This window comes from Choloepus didactylus, chromosome 18, assembly GCF_015220235.1.
Source record: "Choloepus didactylus isolate mChoDid1 chromosome 18, mChoDid1.pri, whole genome shotgun sequence".
In the NCBI taxonomy this organism is placed as follows: Eukaryota; Metazoa; Chordata; class Mammalia; order Pilosa; family Megalonychidae; genus Choloepus; species Choloepus didactylus.
Window position 1 is genome coordinate 21,771,189 of NC_051324.1, and position 19,411 is coordinate 21,790,599.

The 19,411-nt window shown below is 47.3% G+C and overlaps 1 pseudogene; it reads left to right on the top strand.

The window, feature by feature from the left end:
* The first annotated feature begins 8,422 nt into the window (after positions 1-8,422).
* Positions 8,423-15,160, top strand: LOC119513888 (annotated as a pseudogene).
* Positions 15,161-19,411: the final 4,251 nt, after the last annotated feature.

Below are 19,411 nucleotides of genomic sequence, written 5' to 3' on the forward strand. Positions count from 1 at the left end.
ACAGCTCCCAGGAAGGACACAACAGGCCAAACTGTCCTTGTGGGAAAAAATTGGCTGCCCCCCCCCACCCCAGTGCCCCGACTCTCCATCCCTTCCTACGTAGCCTCCATAGACCTGAGTCCTCAGGTGGTCCAGAAACGCCATGGAGACCCCCGAGGCTGCCCTTAGAGTGTGGCCACCTGTCTGTCCTGCACAGGGCAGCCATTTGTTCCCCGGGACAGTGACCGCGCCCCTGCTCTCATGCCTTCTGCCCAAGCAGCCAAGGGTCTTACCTTCAATTGCTCAACCCAGGGCTATTTTTCTGGCCTGCAAGTCTTTGTCCAATGTGAATAAGCAGAATAGAGCCAGGACTACAAGTGTATTGGTGCCGTTCCAAGGAGGCCATGCGCCCCAGCTCTTTGCAAAATCCCACCTGGATTTTGTTTTGCAAAGGCCAAGGCCCTTTACTGTGTAACCAAGGAGCATTTGGGAGAATCGACTCAGCTTAAAAATTTGAGGCCTCAGGGGAGGGGGTCGGGGGTGGCGCCTACATCTGACTGGTGTCGTGGGGCACCCCACACAGGTCACCTGCTGGCCCCACCCCAGCTGCCCTTGGTGTCTGGGTAGGGACAACCAGCTGGGCTGGGACGGGCTCTGTCTCTCCAGCGGAGCTGAAGGTCAGAAGGGGAGCCAGCCTGTGTTCCTGCAGCCCTGCTCCCAAATTGTCAAGCAAGGGCTTGTAGCCCCTCGGCTCCATGTGGTTCATGTCACCTGTGTGAGTCCCAGAAGTTCAGGGGTATTAACCAGCCTCACAAACCACAACAGGCCTGCGGACTGTGTTGGACCAGAGTATGTCTTTTTTTTTCTATTGGGGTAACATACGTGTATGTGTGTATATATATGTATAATAAAAGTCATTTTAACCATTTTTAAGTGTACAATTCAGTGGCATTAATTACTTTTTCAATGTTGTGCTACCATCACCACCTTACATAACTAAAACTTTTTTGTCCATCCCAAACAGAAACTCTGTACCCATTAAACAACAACTCCCCATTCTGTCTTCCCCCAGCCCCTGTAACCTCTAATCTAACTTCTGTCTGTATGAATTTGCTTATTCTGGACATTTCATGTAAGTGGAATCATATGATGTCTGTCCCTTTGTGTCTGGCTTCTTTCACTTAGCACAATGTTTTCAAGGTTCATCCGTGTTATAGCATATCAGAACTTCATTCCTTTGTACAAGTGAGTAATATTCCATTGAATGCATAGACCGTATTTTGTCTGTCTGTTCTGTCAATGGGCAATTGGGTTGTTTCCACCCCTCAGATCTCGTGAATCATGCTACATTGAACATGGTGTACAAGTAGAGTATGTTTTTTAAATCCAGTTCACTTCTTTATTGGGTGTGGCAGGTCCTTTTCAATGTTCTTTGAAAGCTATAACCTTAATCTTAAAATACTTAAGGCAATAAAGTTCCATTTTATTTTAAAGCATTCTTGTTGACACAGGTGCATATGAAGGAAAACAGCAAATCCACTTCCCGGCCGCAGGGGCTGGGAACCACACGGTGCCACTGGTGTGGGCACGAGCCAGTGTGCTGGGGCCAGGAAGGTTTTTAATTCGCCATCTGGTTGGGTTTACTGAAGCCAGGCTGTTCCAAAACAGTAAGCAGCAGCCATTGTGGGGGGCCCATCCTGTTCTCGTCTGACTTAACTCCCATTCAGGCATCAGCTGAACTCAGTGCAGAAAATGCAGGATTGGCAATGCGCTGTTAGGCAGCTTTTGTTCCTCAGACCCGGCTGGGAGAGGCCTCTGGCCAGAAGCCAAATCCTGGGAGGAAGCGGAGTCTGCAATCCAGGCCGAGGAGGATGACCCACCCCGAAAAGTCAGCTTTGAGAAGAGGCCACTCCTGCGGGCTGCGTGATCTCCCTGGGCCATGCTTGTTTGGTGTAACTTGCCCCTGGTTTCTAGGTGCACACCGAGCTGCTCCTCAGAGGAAATAATCTAGAATAAGATGTAGGATGACAGTGAGCCCACGTGGTGCTGCTCTTCCCAAAGTCCACGACAGACTGGCTGTGTGGACCTGTTGCTCGGGGCCGTGGAAACTCAACCAACTTCCAGGAGCTGAACTGCATGGTTCTCATGTAGCTGTGAAGGAAATCCCCCTTCTCTTCCACCCAGAAGTACTCGCAGCAGGTTGAAGTTGGATGATGCCCATTGTAAGAAGGCCTCTGCTCATCTCCACCGGGAATGCCAGCATGGGGAGATGCCAGGAAGGACGCTCGGCCAGGAGGGAGGTGCTCCCCAGGCCCTCCACATACTCAGGTGGCTTCCTGTCTGCTCAGGCTCACCTTTGAGCTCTCTGAACACAGTCTAGACAAGAGTGGACAAACCACAGGCCTTCCTGATTGTCTTTTTTTTTATTATCGCGATTGTTTACATACCATACAATTATCCAAAGATCAGTTGCCCCCGGTACCATCATACAGCTGCACATCCATCACCACACTTTTTTTTTTTTCAATTTTTAGAACATTTTCGTTACTCCAGCAAAGAAATAAAGACAAAAAAAGGAAACTCAAATCCTCCCATACCCCTAACCATCCCCCTTTCCTTGTTGACTCATAGTATTGGTATAGTATATTTGTTGCTGTTGATGAAAGAATGTTAAAATACTACTAACTGTAATATATAGTTTGCAATAGGTATATATTTTTTTCCTATATGCCTCTCTATTATTAACTTCCAGTTATAGTGTCATACATTTGTTCTGGTTCATGAAAGAGAATTCTGCTATTTGTACAGTTAATTATGGACATTGCCCACCACAACGTTCACTGTTTTAAACATTTCAATTTTTTAACCTCCAACTTTCCTTCTGGTGACATACATGACTCTGGGGTTCCCCTTTCCACCACATTCACACACCATTCAGCACTGTTAGTTATTCTCACAACATGCTACCATCATCTGTGTTCATTTCCAAACATTTACGTTCAACATAGTCAAATATTCTGCTCATCATAAGCAACTACTCCCCATTCTTTAACCTCGTTTTATGTCCTGGTAACTTTATTTCATGTCTGTGGGTTTACATATTATAATTAGTTCATATCAGTGAGACCCTGCGATATTTGTCTTTATGTGTCTGACTTATTTCACTCAATATAGTGCCCTCAGGCTTTCTTCATCAACCCATTTTTTTAAAGACAATTTTGTTCACACACCATACATTGCATCCTGAGTAAACAATTGATGGTTCCCTGTATAGTCATGTTTATATATTCACCACCATCACCACTATCTATATAAGGACATTTCCATTTCTTCCACAAAGCAGGAGGAAGAGTCATAGAAGGTAGAGAGATAAAAGAAAAAGAAAAAAAAATGACAGCTAGGAAGCAACAAAAGGAAAGATAGCATTAAACTAAAGTAGAATAAAGAGTCAGACAACATTACCAATGCCAAGAGTCACATACCCCTCCCTTATGTCCCACTCTTATATGCATTTAGCTTTAGTATCTTGCCTTTGTTACATTAAAGGAAGCATAAAACAATGTTTCTGTTAATTATAGTCTCTAGTTTGCATTGATTGTATTTTCCCCCAATACCTCCCTATTCTGAACACCTTGCAAGGTTGACAATCACTTGTTCTCCCTCATGAAAAAACGTATTTGTACATTTTATCACAATTGTTGAGCAATCTAGGTTTCACTGAGTTATACAGTCCCAGTCTTTATCTTTCCTCTTTCCTTCTGGTGTCCCACATGGTCCTAACCTTCCCTCTTTCAACCATATTCACAGTCATCTTTGCTGAGTGTACTTACATTGCTGTGCTATCATCACCCAAAATTGTGTATTCAAACCTCTCACTCCTGTCTCTTCCTATCTGTCTGTAGTGCTCCCTTTAGCGTTTCCTGTAGAGCAAGTATCTTGTTCACAAACTCTGTTGTCTGTTTGTCAGAGAATATTTTAAACTCTCCCTCATATTTGAAGGACAGTTTTGCTGGATATAAGATTCTTGGTTGGCAGTTTTTCTCTTTCAGTATCTTAAATATATCACACCACTTCCTTCTTGCCTCCATGGTTTCTGCTGAGAAATCCATACATAGTCTTATCAAGCTTCCTTTGTATGTAATGAATCGCTTTTCTCTTGTTGCTTTCAGGATTCTCTCTTTGTCTTTGATGTTTGAAAATCTAATTATTAAGTGTCTTGGCGTAGGCCTATTCAGATCTGTTCTGTTTGGGGTACACTGCGCTTCTTGGATCTGTAATTTTAAGTCTTTCATAAGAGATGGGAAATTTTCATTGATTATTTCCTCTATTATTGCTTCTGCCCCTTTTCCCTTCTCTTCTCCCTCTGGGACACCCATGACATGTACATTCAAGCATTTCATGTTGTCATTCATGTCCCTGAGATGTTGCTCATATTTTCCCCTTCTTTTCCCCATCTGTTCTTCCATGTGTAGGATTTCAGGTGTCTTGTTCTGCAATTCCTGAGTGTTTTCTTCTGCCTCTTGAGATCTTCTGTTGTATGTCTCCATTGCTGTATGTCTCTTATGTTGTGCCTTTCATTTCCATAGATTCTGCCAGTTGTTTTTTTCAAACTTTCAATTTCTACCTTATGTATGCCCAATGTTTTCATTATATGCTTCATCTCTTTTGTCATATCTTCCCTAAACTTTTTGAATTAATTTAACATTAATTGTTTGAATTCCTGTATCTCATTTGAAGTGTAAGTTTGTTCCTTTGACTGGGCCATACCTTCATTTTTCTTAGTGTAGGTTGTTGTTTTCTGTTGTCTAGGCATCTGGTTTCCTTGGTTACATCAGTCAGGTTTTCCCAGATCAGAACTGGCTCAGGTCCCAGATGGAGGAAATATTCAGCACCAGGTTTCCCTGAGGGCGTGTCTTAGAAGATTGATACACCCTGTGAGGCCTCAAGGTGCTGTGCTTTTCTTAATGTGCCCAGCAGGTGTTGCCTGTCAGCCTGTTGCTCCTGACTGGTGCAAGGAGGTGTGGCCCCTTTAATTCCCAGCTTAAGTTGTTTCTGGTTTGATTGTTTTCCCCCAGGCCCTGGGGTCTTGTTCTGAATGGAAGGTAGGTAGCAGAACTAGGCCCCACCTCTTTCCTCTTAGGGAAGATACACCCCCTAGGGAATTTTCATTTGCATTTAAATAGGATCTTTGTCTCTCTGACTCTGCTATCTCCACCCTTGTCTGGGTCAGAGCACTGTGAACTGAAAATGGCTGAGTCTCCACTGCAGAGTGCTGCGAACTAAAAATGGCTGAGGCTTTCTCCACTGAAACGCTCAGGTTGAGAGAGAGAAAAAGGGACAGAAATCCCCCTTTCAGGGTCAGTCCATGGCCCCCAGTTTCACTTGTCAGCCAGAGACAGCACCCAGTCCTCTGGGCTCCCCCTCCTGAGACAGAGAAGTCCCTTGGCTCTTCAAGGACAATTGTCACTAAGAGCTTCTGCTTGTTGGGGATTTGCAGCTTGCAATAAGCAGTCCACATTTGCCAATTAAAACCCCAGTTGGAGCTGGCCTGAGGTATACTGGCTTGTTCAAAGAGTGCTGCTCTCTATCTCAGAGAGGTTTGCAGTTTGCATTGCCGTGGGGAAGGGGGCTTCCAGCTTGCTTCTGCAGTTTCTACTCCCAGATTCCACACTGTGATCTCATTCTTCCCAATCCAGGTTTGTGTATGATGTGTGGACAGTCACAGTTGTCCCCCAGCAGTTATTCCAGATCATTTACTAGTTTATTCCTGGTGGTTTATTAGTTGCTCTGGGGGGATTAACTAACTTCCACTCCTCTCTATGCTGCCATCTTCTTCCCTCCGTGATTGTCTTTTTTTTTTTTTTTTAGTTAAATTCAGTTTTATTGAAATATATTCACATACCATACAATCATCCATGGTGTACAATCAACTGTTCACAGTATCATCATACAGTTGTCCATTCATCACCACAATCTACCTCTGTACATTTCCTGATTGTCTTTTGATTGGCTCAATAGAATTCTGGGAGCCAGGGACAGTCAGTCTTTGGTGCAGTTTATGGGGGGAACCTGAGTGGTTTGGGGGCATCTGTATCAGACCCTGGTCTCAACCTTCTGTTTGCCCATCAATGTCAGGTCCAGGGGCTGGAATCCCCGGTAGCCCCCCCACCCCACCCTGTCCTGTGAGTGTGTCAGTGCCGAGCTCAGTGAGGAAGGAGGTTGTGGGACAGTGGCAGAGGAACTTATGCTTCAGGAGCTCCTTGGCAGTTGTCCTGAGGCCTGAGAACATACTCTGGGTGTGGGGAGCCATGCCCAGCCTCACTAAAGGGTTTGCTGAGATGCCTTTCTGGAGTTGGTAGTGGTGGTGGTGAGGGGATGTTCTTGGGGATCAGATCAAATCTCAGAAGAGAGGTCACTGTTTGGAAGCTACCCTGGTCCAGTCTAATGGCTGTTTCCACCAGGGCCCAGGTGCCAGGGTAAAATCCCAGGGCAGCTGCTGGATGACCTTGGCTCCAGGGAGAAAGGGGTGCCTCAAAGGCATCCTCTTGATCTGCCTGGACTCTCCAAAGCTGGCTGCCCCACACCCCCTGTTCCAAGAGGCACATGTTGGCTGCTTTGATATCTCTGTGGATCTTCTGTCAGAATGTGGATAACCCAGGCTCTTCAGAGTTCCCCTCAGAAGGTGGCAATGCTGAACTCTCCCCTGGATCTGGATTTTAGCAGGATCTACAACAATCTACATCTTGATGGAAAGAGCACTTGCACTGGCCTAGCATGCTGAACTTTCCCGGTCTTGCCCTCCACCTCTTCCAGGCTAATGACCTTGAAGGCTACCACCTCCTTGGAGCAATTAAAAGAGTTTTCAAGATCTACCTGGGAATGCTAGTGGGCACATTCCCTCTGGGAAACTGAGTCCTCCTACTGCCAACAGACCATCTTTCTGCAACTCCAGGAACACTTAGATTCTTCCTTTGATGCTCGGGGTCCTGGGAAGCCTGAGATGTACAGATGGAGGGATCAACAGGGCTTGCAGGGTGTCGCAGTGTAGTTGGCCCAACCTCTAAGAACCACTGTTCACGGTATGTCCTTGCTCTAATCATTCATCTGGGGCTGTGCACTCTTGGTTTTGTAATCAATTCCTACAGATTTGAATGAGTGACCCCCACCCCCAGCTCCAGATCCCCTATTTGAGTCTGGTCTTCCTGGTCACGGAAGCTGCCTTGCACCAGCTGTGCCACTTGGGGCGAGTGGCATCCCTTCTCTGTTTTCTTACCTGGAAGTGAAGGGTGAGAGAGGTAGGAGGGTTGACTTGCCAGCACATCTCCAAGATCTACCTGTGCTGAAACACTGAATTTAATAGGTCTGCCCTAAGCAGGACATGTGCCCTTTGTTTTCACAAGGATGTGCCCAGCCTGCCCTTGTGGGGCGTGCAGTGAGGCCATCTCTCATCTAGCTGGAGAAGACCCAGCACAGGGCACCACCTCCCCACAGCACTGGCCCCCGCCATCCAGTCTGGGCACGTCTCCGGCTCCAGGCCCTTAGCTGAACATCAGTGAGAACCCTCAGGGGAAGGTGCCAGTGTGTGAGTAGGGACCACCTGTATTTGCTGATTGTGGGGGTCTCTAGGTGAAAAGGTAATGGATTTGGAACAGCCCAGCCCTAAAACCTGCAGCTACTGAAATGAGCTCCTACTCAGATCAAACCAAAGAAGGGAGACATCCCCAGTCTGTTCTGTAAAAGGGAGCCCCTTAGGGGGGGCATTGAGCTCCTGTGGGTGGAAAACTGTGTCCCCCCCCCCCCCCAGAAGACCCCAGGCCCTGGGCGACCTGCTGAGCTGGTCCATCTTAAGTCCGAGCTGGCCCACCCCAGAATTTCCCTGTCTGAGGTGGCCACAGTCTGCTCAGCCGAGCACCCAGCCGGGGTGAGGGGGCGGGGGCGGGGGGTCTGTCCCTCCTGTAGTCCCCCAAGGATGAATGAAGGGGGGCCTTCTTTTCCTCCCGGGGCAGGAGTGAGAGCCAGAGCCAGACCGATAGCCTGCCATGCTGAGCCATCACGCGGCTGGAGCCATACGAAGTGCATTAACTATTAATAATTTCCAGTTGTTTGCTCGCTGGGTTCGCCTGGCTTCTCCGACCGCCAAACCTAGAGATATTAGCGCCTCCCTGGCTCCGCGGGGACAGGGCGAGGCGACCAGACGCCTCCAGGGGCCCGGGCGCGAGTGGGGTGCCCACGATCACCTGTAGCGGGGTTGCGAGGCCGGCCCCGACGGCGGGCGCCCTTCCCGCCCGCTGCAAGGCCCGTCTGGGGCGCCCGGCGGACAGGGAGGGCGGGCGGCGGACGGCCTCGTGGGGCGGCCAGTGCGGGCCAGGCCGGGCCGGGCCAGGGCGGGGCTTGCTGGAGGGCGAGACCGCGCGGGGAGCGGTCCCGGCCTGAGTCTGCGCCCTTCGCGCCCCTCACTCCCCCTCGGCCACCTCGCCGCGTACCCCCGGCCCCGCGGCGCGCGCAGCCATGGTGGGTCGCCTGAGTCTGCAGGATGTGCCCGAGCTCGTGGACACGAAGAAAAAGGGCGACGGCGTCCTGGACAGCCCCAGCCACTGGGGCCTCGCGCCGGCCCGGGGAGGCAGCGGCGGGGAGCGCACGCCGGCACCCGGAGCACTGGAGCCCGACGCGGCGGCGACCCCCGCGGCCCCGGTGAGTGTCCCAGCGCTGTCCCCTCTGCTCCCCATCCCGCCCACGGCCGGTCCACGGCTGGCCCCCGGGGGACCGCACGGGGGTCTTGCCGCCGCGCTCGGGGCGCGCGGTGGACGCCGCCAGCCGCCCGTCGGGCCGGGGTAGCCATCGCCGGGAGCCCAGGGCGGGAGCGCAGCGAGAGCCTGGCCAGCTGGAGCCGGTGGCTGGAAAACTGTCATCGCCTCGGAGGCGCGGGAGCCCCCGGGAGAGATGAGCCGCCTCCTCCTCCCTTCGGGGTGGGGACCCGGGTTGCTGCCAGGCTGCCTGCGGCTCGGCCACGTTCCTGCCCACGCCGGGCGGGTGGGGCGCCCGGGACACCGGGAGGGAACCCTAGCTTTCCCCCGGCGGAACTGGGGGCCTGGCAGCCGCGGCTTTGCCCTGGCGGTGGTGGCCACTCCCAAGGGCCTGCCCCCCGGGGGGTCCCGGGGAGGGGGTGGGCTCTAGCCCTGCCCAGAACGCCAGCGAGGCTGCTTTGGGGACCCTTTGAGAAGGGCCACCTCCTGGTGACCTCTTTGTCCTGAACACCAAGCTCTCTTCCAGATCTAGTAGATGGGACGCCTTTAGGTGTATGGAATCTTTTAAATATCAAGCGTTTTGTTTTATTTTGGAAAATTTAATTGAAGAAAAAACACCAGGTGGAATTTGCCTGGAATGGCTCAGATGGCCCTGTTTATTGCCTTTAAGTAGAGCTCAGGGGAGGCCACACCCTACTTACAGTCAAAGCTCAAGAGACTCCTGTCCCCTCCCCCTTGGGGCAGGTATTTCCAGCCCTCTTTTCTCCCCGGAAGTAGTCCATGTCCCCTGCAGTTCCTCAAGGACCCCCAAGGAAGCCCTTGGGGTGTAAAAGTAAAGGCCAGATTCTTGACCCACTGACCCTGTCTCTCCTTGAGCATCAGTTCACACCCTCAGTTCCATTTGAAGGCCCCAGTACCAGTTCCTTCAATTTGGCCTTTGAAGTCCTCTCTCTATGGCCACTTCCTCGCCTTGTCCCCCACAGCCCCAGACCACAGGCCAGACACACATCGGTGCCTCTGTGCCTTCCGAGGCTGCTCTCTCCACCCGCATGCCTTTTCCCGCCCAAGCCCATCCTGCCCTCCCAACACCTGGTCAGCTTTTCCACCTGTCAAAGCCCACCTCGGGTTACCTCCTCCAGGAAGCCTTCCTTGATACCTCCCAAACATGTTGGCGTCTGTGGCTCTGTCTCCGTTCTCGGGGGCACTGCACTCACGTGTCTGACGTAACCCTTGGTGCCCCACCCCACCCCATCCTGTGCCTTTTCTAAAGTGTCCCTGAGGCAGTGACAGAGGAGGTGCTAGATAATCGAGGATTCTGGCAAGTGAAGCTCTGGTTAATGGAGGTTTTCTCCCAGCACTGTGAGGGTGCGTCAAGGCTTTGGCCACAGGATTGCAGCCAAGCTCAAGTTTGCTTCCTCTTTTCATCCTTTCACAAAACCTCAGCGATGGAACCTCCTTGGTACACAGATCGATTCGCAGGGCACGGCGTGTTCACAATAGACCTGGGATTTGCACCCAGGCCTCCTGGCTCCCTGTCCACTGCCCTTCCCAGGCAAGCCCAGCATGGCGACAGAGATCACAGCTGACCTATCCCCTGGGCTGTGGTCCTAACTGTGTCCTCCATCCCCGCAGAGCCCAGCGCCCCTCCCCGGCCAGGCCTCCAGCTGCCTGCCAAGGCTCCGAACTCTGTCCTTTGGCGAAGGAGCTGAGTTTGACCCCTTACCACCAATGGAAGTAAGGTAAATATGGCGGGCCCTGGTTTTCTTTTATTAAATTTTTCATGTTTTATTCCAGAAATTCATGCTAGTAAAAAAATTAGATTACTTAGATACACAAGTGTGCCAAAGATCATTACAGTTTGGTGGGTACTCTTTCAGATTTTTTTTCCTTATGGATCTAACCAATGAACTATATAGACATGTTTTTTTAGAATAAAAATGAGATCATGCTATACATAAAGTTCTGAAAATTAATTTTTTCTGTTAATATCCCATGGCCATCAGGTGTTAAATGTTAAAATGTGTTAAAAATTGACTGTAGAAGCTGCTTTCCCACGTCCCCACCCACCTCAAGGTGCTGTAACTCATCTTATGGGATAATTTCACTAGGCAAGCAGCATTCTTCCTTTTGGAACTTATCTCATCAAGGATTACCTAGGGGCAAAGATTCATTGAGAGGCTACTGAAAGATATGTCTCTGTAGAGAAAGGAATTTCACTTCTTGTAACTGAGGGTTTTAGAGCCAGAGTTTCAGTTGCAACAATTCAAAGGGCCCTTTGACGTGGAACAAAGGGAGGTTCACCAGTTTGGAGGTGAGTTTAGCCTTTTTTTCCTGTGGAGCTTGTATTTTGAACAAAATGAGGACACAACTTCATGATATTACCCTTCCGTAAACCTCTTATCTATGTGCCCAACCAAGGAGAATAAAAGTTTCTATCAGACTTGTGGAAAAGCAGGTTGATTTCTACTTAGCTGTCCAGTGAGGCAGGGCTGGTTGGGGCAGTGCTGGTTGATGTGTCTGTATGTGATACTTGTACATATTTTAGTATCTTTAAAGTTGGAAAAATAATGCAAAAAATGCCCTGATGCTTCATTTACACACACATACGCACACACAATCACAAACTGCCTGAGAAGGACTTAAAAACAAAAAGGGAGGTAGCTGCTGAGGAATGTGGACTTGAATTTATTTTATGGAAATCCACATTGTAATTGCGTTTGGCTGATATGGGCATGTCCCTGAAGCCCTGGGTCCGAGGGTTCTCCTAGCCAAAGGCCCAGGTAGGCCAAATACTGGTACTTGGGATAGCCAAGCTTTCGGAAGTGTCGTTCAGGATTTCTGGGTTCCTCCTACCTTTATCCTCTCATTCAAGAGCTGGTTGATCACTTAAGGGGGCAGAGTAACTACTCATCCCTAGTGGAGCAGTAGGACCCACTTGCTCTCAGGTACACCGATCACCGCTGACAGCACTTCTAAGTGCTAGCGCCCTGCGCAGTTATCATGGAGCACCGTTGGCAGAGAAGAAATCAGGGCTTGGAAGAGTTAAGTACTTGGGCTGGGGTCTCTTTGCTCATGATGATGGGAGCAGAACCCAGGGGCTGCAGCCTGCACTGAGAAACCATGAGTGCAGGGCTAAATTTGGGGGTCCTACACATTGGGTTCAAATCCCAGCTCCACCCCTCACCAGCTCTGGGACCTTACCCTCGGCACCCCTGCCCTCTCTCCCAGGAGTGTTGAGACGATTAAATTAGATCCTCAGGCTAGTACCTGGTGCATAGTAAGTGCTCCCTAAACTCTATGCTGCTTCTCACCGGAGCAGCCGCCTCTCAATGTCCGCGTCCCACGGGAGACTGCATGGTCACGGTAGGGTCCCCTGCGCCCCTTGCCCAGAGGATTGGCTTCATACTGCCTTATGTCTCCGGCCCAGGTACACCTCCTCGGTCAAGTACGACTCTGAGCAGCACTTCATTGACGACGTCCACCTGCCCCTGGGCCTGGTAGTGACCTTCTGCAGCCAGACGGTCACCTGCATCCCCAACTGCACGTGGCGCAGCTACAAGGCTGAAGTGCACTTTGAGCCCCACCACAAGCCCACACGCTTCCTCAGCACCACATCGTCTACCCCAAGTACCCCAAGACCACCACCCTGGACTACAACTGCCAGAAGACGCTGAGGAGGTTTCTGTCCAGCATGGAGCTCGAAGCCTCAGAGTTCCTGGGCAGCAACGACCTCTCGGATGAGTGCTGACTCGAGCAGGCCGGCCGGCACTTGGCCCCCAGACAACCCCGGTCAAGTTGGGCGACACTGTCCTTGTGTGTCATTTTGGCCCCGGAAGGGTCTAGCCTGGAGATATCACTAAGTCCAGCCTGGGGAAGAAAAAGGGATAGCACTGCAGCTTATAATTGCTGAGGAAATGTGTTGTGTTTAAAAAAATTTTTTAGATTGCTTTTTTAAAAGGAGTATATTTCCTCGGTTGCTGCTGCCTATTTCCCTCAGAGTCTCAATTTGATGAGAAAGTGAAAGGAAGACAAGAGTAAAAGGAAAATGGCAAGCATTTGAAGTAGGAAGTGGGGGAAGAGCTCGTCTTCCATTGGTCAGCTTGTCTGAGGAAGAGCATGGAAAAAGTTTCTGGGATGGAAAAATTGAGTTTTAAGAAATTTAAGCCAAGGGGTGTCTTCACTGCTATAAAAGCGATGCAAATTCAGTAAGTTGTAACACACATCTAGGTTCCATCTGTGGAGAATTGAGTTCCTTTTCCATTTGGATTTCCTGTTAACCAAAACTCTTGGAATTCTTCAAATCTTTTTCATGATATTGGAAAACCCCAAGCCACAATATAAGATGCTTAAAAAACAAAAATCAAAAAAGGTCCACCCTGTTCTGGTTTCAGGACTGTGAGGCTAACTGGCCACTGAGTTCAGGAGCAATGGCTTTGGGTACTGGTTCCAGCAAAGCACCTTGCATCCTTGGCATCTCTACAGGCTTGTGTTATTCTCCTAATGTATATCTGGGGGTTTCTAAATACCTTCCTATTTTTCATAAGGCAAAAACGTAGCAGAGGGCCCTTTTGGACTCCACAGGGGGGTTCACTTGACTCACGATAGGCCACACATAAGACCTGATGCCACCAGGAGTAGGTGGATGGAGATGCCCTGCCCATCTGGCTCATCACGACAGGCGTCCCTCTCCGGGGACACTGGATCCACCCACTATAAAGACTTCGGTCGTCTCAAAATTGCAGAGAAAATCCGCCAGCCTTAGGTCTAACCTAGAAAGTGAGGAAATCTGCCTCTCTGGTTAAGTGGAGTTGAATTTAGAATAGGGAATGATGTCACGGTTCAGACGCCAAAACCAAATTCAAAGCACTGTAGAGACGGTGCGCATTTCTTTGAAGTTTTCATTTTAGTGAAGGTGACGGGCGTGGAGTTGGGTGTTCACTGAAGCTGTTCCCAGGGTGACTTTGTGAGTCCAGCCGGGTCAGCTGCAGAAGCCAGGAAGGCCACTGGTCCGCGGGTGTGGCCGGCCAGCTGCCCCCACCTCCTGCCCGTCCCTGGCCTGCGTTACCCCCACCCTGCCCCCAGCCCCGAATTCCTCTTCCTGCCAAGGAAAGAAGGCGGCAGGTGGCTTTTTTTTTTTTTTTTCTTCTGAGTTTTGGAAAGAACAAACGTGGGTATTTCCTCTGACTAATCCAAATCATGTCAAGTGCTCGGAGGGTTAGGGGTGCTGTGAGCTCGGCTCCCCCTGTATCTCAGGGTCCCTGCTGATGGCGCCCCTTTGTCCCGAGGGCAGAATTGGTAGCTCTCTGGGCACCCTGGGGCCACAGCAGGGGTTTTTGTTACATTGGAGCAGGTGTGATGATAATCGCCCTCATTGAAAGTCACGGAGGCCCCTGGAGCCCGATAATCTGGTGTCCTCCTGAGACTTGACAGTGTTCAGTCTGTTGTGCCGCCTGGCCCATTCCCTTGGACGGGAGCCCCAGGTTGGCTTTGTGGCCCAAGATGGCCAAGGTGATGCTCGGCAGGGACCCAGCAAGGGGGCACTTAGGGACCTTTCAGTCATAGTGCAGAGCAACAGATGCTTCCTGCTTTTAGAAGAGCAAATGACATGGCAGCGACTGATAAAAATTGATTTTTCTATCTGATTTCCTAATCTTGTCATTTAAGTGGGAAATGTAATTTTTGAATGTAAAGAGAATCCTCAAGGCTCTGCTCTCCCCAGTTGGAGGCACTTAACTGAGGGCTGGATGAGATTGGGGCAGAGTAGCTGGAGAGAGGCGAGTGTGGGGGAACAAGGCCTTTGAACACAACCACGTTTTGAGACACCCTTAGATGTGTTTTGTTTTGTTTTAGGAAGATCATATTAAGTTAGCTGGATATGGAGAGAATCTGAAATATAGCAGTAAAGTTAAGTAGAAGAGAGCAATGGTGAGCGTGTAATAGGAATGGAGAAGCAGGTTTGACTTTGAGTCATTCACTAGGAAACCAACTGTAGTTCTTTCTAATCCTCTTTTTCCCTCCAAACCTGCTTTGCTTGAAAGTTGCAGGGAAGGACGCATGTGAGGACCCGATGGGACACTTCAGAGCACATGTGTCTCAAGTGACGTAAATCAAGAGAGTATCATGTTCGTTTGCAAGGTGGAAGGAGTGATTTTTAAAAATCACTGGTCAAAAACAAACATTCCTAACTGTATCTGGAAGATTCTGTTTATATGTTAATTAGAAAGCTTTTTTTCTCAGTCTTTTAAATTATAACTTTCATGTATTAAGGATGATTTGAATTTTAAGAGAAGCTATTTTCTTTTCAAATCACAGGCCTTTTTAGAAAACTTAATTTGAATGAGTACATTTTCATTTGACACTTTTCCTGTTTCTAACCTTAGGAAATCCAGAATAGTATGTGCCAAAAACTATTTTTTAAATTTATCTTTGACATCTGTCCCATTCCATTTTGCTTTGTGACTTCTTCATTTAACAATAAATGGTCTAAAAATAAAACTTGGAGATGCTTCTCTTTTTTAAAGTAAAATTATGTTTGGTTAAGGAAAATGAGAAAATCAGCTCCTCACTTGAGAAACTTTGATGTGATTATATTTTAATAACATGAGTCTCCTGGCTAAGGTGTGCATTCCCCTAGGGGTAGGAGACGACTTTCCAAGGAATACCTGGGCACAGAGAGTTTTAAGGGAATATATTTCCAGATTCGCTGTATGCTTTTTCCTAAAATTGATCCGCTTGAAAATGTGCCTGTTAGTGGAGATGTCAGGTCAGTTTTCATTTTCCACCTCCCCTTTCAAATCATCTTTCTCCCACTTTATGGAAGAAGCACATGCTGCAGTCTTAGGCATCCTTAATTTTGTCTTGGTACATTGCCCTGGGCTGGGGAAACCTCTGGGCACTGGACAAAGGGACAGCTGCAAACGCTGGTGTCTGGAGCTGTGTAGCTCCATGTTATCGGCACCCTACACAGGCTGCTGTTGGGGTGACGGTGGTGTTGGCATGAGGCTGGCCTGTGTTGGGATGTTCTCAATTCCAAATATCTTGTAGAGTGAGGCAATGGGAGTGATTGCAATTTTTATTTCATACTCGCCCCTCTTCAGTCTCAGACTATTGTCTTCCTTAAGGAAAGGTCCCTTGGGTCAAAGCAGAGAGAAAGTGGATAAGAAATATTGAAAGTGAAGGCGCCTTATTTCAGTTGAGCATCAAATTCATGGCCAGGCTTTGTGTCCTTATCTGTTTGTCTTTGAGTTACAACTCAGAAATAAATATGCCCCAGGAATGCATATTATTACTCCTGTGAATTAAAAAAAAAATAATCCGGTCTCTTTTTAATAGAAATTAAGTCTCATTTGGCTGAACAGTATGATGATGAGGGCTGGTGGTGCCAATTAGATTATATGGTATAAATTTTCCATAAAATGAATGAGCTAATCAGAAGTTCCAAGATTTTGATATGCAAAGCATCTTCTGTTGTATATATATTTATAGAGAGAGAGGCAAAAGTGTGTGCAAATGAAAACATTTTCAATTTTCTCAACCATTCTCTGTCAGAGTAGCTGATAGCCCTAAGAGAAAAAGAAATAGGTATAATTAATAGTAATATGATAAATTTTGGAAAACCATTTTGGTATACTTCCCAGAAATTTACAAAGGGAATGAATCTTTGATTAGGTAACAAATCTAATTGCAAGGAATGCCTCTTTCCAAAATTAAATTCTGATAATTTTATTTTAGAGCATAACTACCATCAAGTGGCTTGTTTGTATCACTGTTTTTCAAAATGCTTTCTGTGGAATAAAAAATAAGGTTCTAGGATCAAATGAGTTTAGGGAAATGGAAAACTAAACAATGCTAAATATATTCATTGCAGGGCATCTTGGAGCCCTTGAGTTTATCAGCTTTTGTGCAAAACAATCACCACAAAATCACAGTGGCACACAGCAGGAAGCATTTATTTCTTGCTCAGAGTTCTAGGGGTCCTATAGGACATCTCTTCCCAGGCTTTGTTGAGTTCAGATCTGCTCCTAGAGAGGCCACCTGGGGTGTATTTTTCTCAGGGAAAAGGTCAAAAGCTCGTAGAAGAGAAAATGGAAACAATACCTCTTAAGGTCTGTAGTAAGGGCTGGTAACCTGTTACTTCCAGCCATGTTCGTTGGCTAAGGCAATAGCCAGCCCCCAAATCAATGCGACAATGAGCCATACATGATCCATGGAGGTGGGGAGAAGGAGTGACTATTTGCTGTACAATAATATATCATAAATTAAAGAAGACCTAATTAAATGGGAAGACAGCACACGTTCATGGATTAGAAGACTTACTGCTAACATGGCAATACTGTCCAAATTGATCTACGTATTCAGTGCAATCCCTCTCAAAATTCCAAAGGCCTGTTTTGAAGAAATGGAAAAGCCAATCCTCGAATTCATATAGAATTTCAAGGAGCCCCAAATAGCCAAACAATATTGAAAAAGAAAAACGAAGGTGGAGGATCACACTTCCCAACTTCAAAATTTATTACAAAGTTACAATCAAAGCAGTGGGATACTGGAATAAGGATAGACAGACTAAAGGAGCAGAATTGAGAGTACAAAAATAAACCCAAATGCCTATGGCAAATTGATTTTTGAGAAGAGTGCTAAGACCATCCAATGAGGGGAGAATGGTCTTTTCAACAAATGGTACTGGGACAACTGAATATCCATACACAAAAGAAGGAAGCTGGACCCCTAGCTCCCACATAAATAAATATTAAGTCAAAATGGATCAATGGCCTAAATATAAGAGATAAAATTGTAAAACTATTAGAAGAAACCATAGGGGCAAACCATCATGACCTCTGATCTGGCAATGGATTGTTATGTTTGACACCAAAAGCTGAGCAACAAAAGAAAAAATAGATCAATTGGACCTCATAAAAATTTAAAACTCTTGTGAGTCAAAGGACATTGTCAAGAATATGAAAAGACAACTTACAGAGTCAGAGAAAGTATTTGCGAACCATATGTTCCTGTTTGCTAAAGCTGCCAGAATACAAAATACCAGAAATGGATTGGCTTTACAATGTAGGTTTATTAGTTCACAAATTTATAGTTCTAAGGCCATGAAAATGTCCCATTTAGGGCATCAATAGGACAATACCTTTTCTGAAGAAAGGCTGATGGCATCTGGGGGTTCCTCTGTCACATGGGAAGGCACGTGGCCGGAGTCTGCTGGGCCTCTTCTGGGGTTAGCTTCTGGTTTCTGTAGCTTTCTCCAAAATGTCTCTGGGCTTCTGTCTTAGCGTTTCTCTCTCAGCTCCTGTGCATCCTTGTTTGTTTCTCCCAGGGCATTTCTCTCTAAGCATCTGGGGTTCCTCTCTTGGCTTCTCCAGGGCAAACTCTGGATTTCATTTCTTAACTTCTCTCCTGGTTCTGGGTTCAATGGCTGTCTCCAAAATGTTTCTGGATGTTTTCTCTCTAAGCATCTGTGCTGGTTTGTATATATTATGTCCCCCAGAAAAAGCCATATTCTTTAATGCAATCTTTGTGGGGGCTGATGCATTAGTGTGGATTGGGTTGGAACCTACTGGTTCAGTATTTCCATGGAGGTGTGGCCACACCCATTCAGCGTGGGCCTTGATTAGTTTACTAGAGCACTATGTAAGCTCAGAAAGAAGGAGCTCACTGCTGGAGCTGAGACAGACATTTTGAAAATGGCCGTTCAAAGCTGATGCAGGTATTTTGGAGAACACCATTTTGGAACACAACCTGGAAGCAGGCAGATGCCAGCCACGTGCCTTCCCAGTTAGCAGAGGTTTTCCAGATGCCATTGGCCATCCTCCAGTGAAGGAACCCAATTGTTGGTGTCTTGGACACTTTATGGCCTTAAGATTGTAACTGTGTAACCAAATAAACCCCCTTTTATAAAAGCCAATCCATTTCTGGTGTTTTGCTTTCTGGCAGCATTAGCAAACCAGAACAGCGTCTCTCTGCCCTCTTCAAAATGTCTCTGTCTTTTGTCCTCTCATTAGAGGATTCCAGTAAACTAATTAAGACCCATCTTGAATGGGTGGGGTCACAACTCCATGGAAATAATCTAATCAAAAGGTCCCAACCACAATTAGGTGGGTCACATCTCCATGGAAACAACCTAATCAAAAGATCCCACCCCACAATAGGTCTGCTCCCACAAGAATGGATCAAAAGAACATGGCTTTACTGGGTACATAATAGATTCAAACCAGCACAACAAATATCTGATGAGGGTTTAATATCCAGAATATATAAAGAACTGATACAATTCAGTAACAAAAAGACAAACAATCCAATTGAAAAATGGGCAAAGGACTTGAATAGTTCTCCAAAAAAGATGTACAAATGGAAAGCATTCTCATAGCCTATATAGATATCTCTTTTTAGTTTTTAATGTACTGGAAAAGCTAGAAGTAAATATCTGAAACTACCAAACTGCAACCCAGTAATCTTGACTCTTGAAGATGATTGTATAACAATGTAGCTTACAAGGGGTGACAATATGATTGTGAAAACCTTGTGGATCACACTCCCTTTATCCAGTGTATGGATGGATGAGTAGAAAAATGGGGACAAAAACTAAATGAAAAATAGGTGGGAGGGGGAAGGGGATGATTTGGGTGTTCTTTTTTACTTTTAATTTTTTTTCTTATTTTTATTCTTTCTGGTGTAAGGAAAAT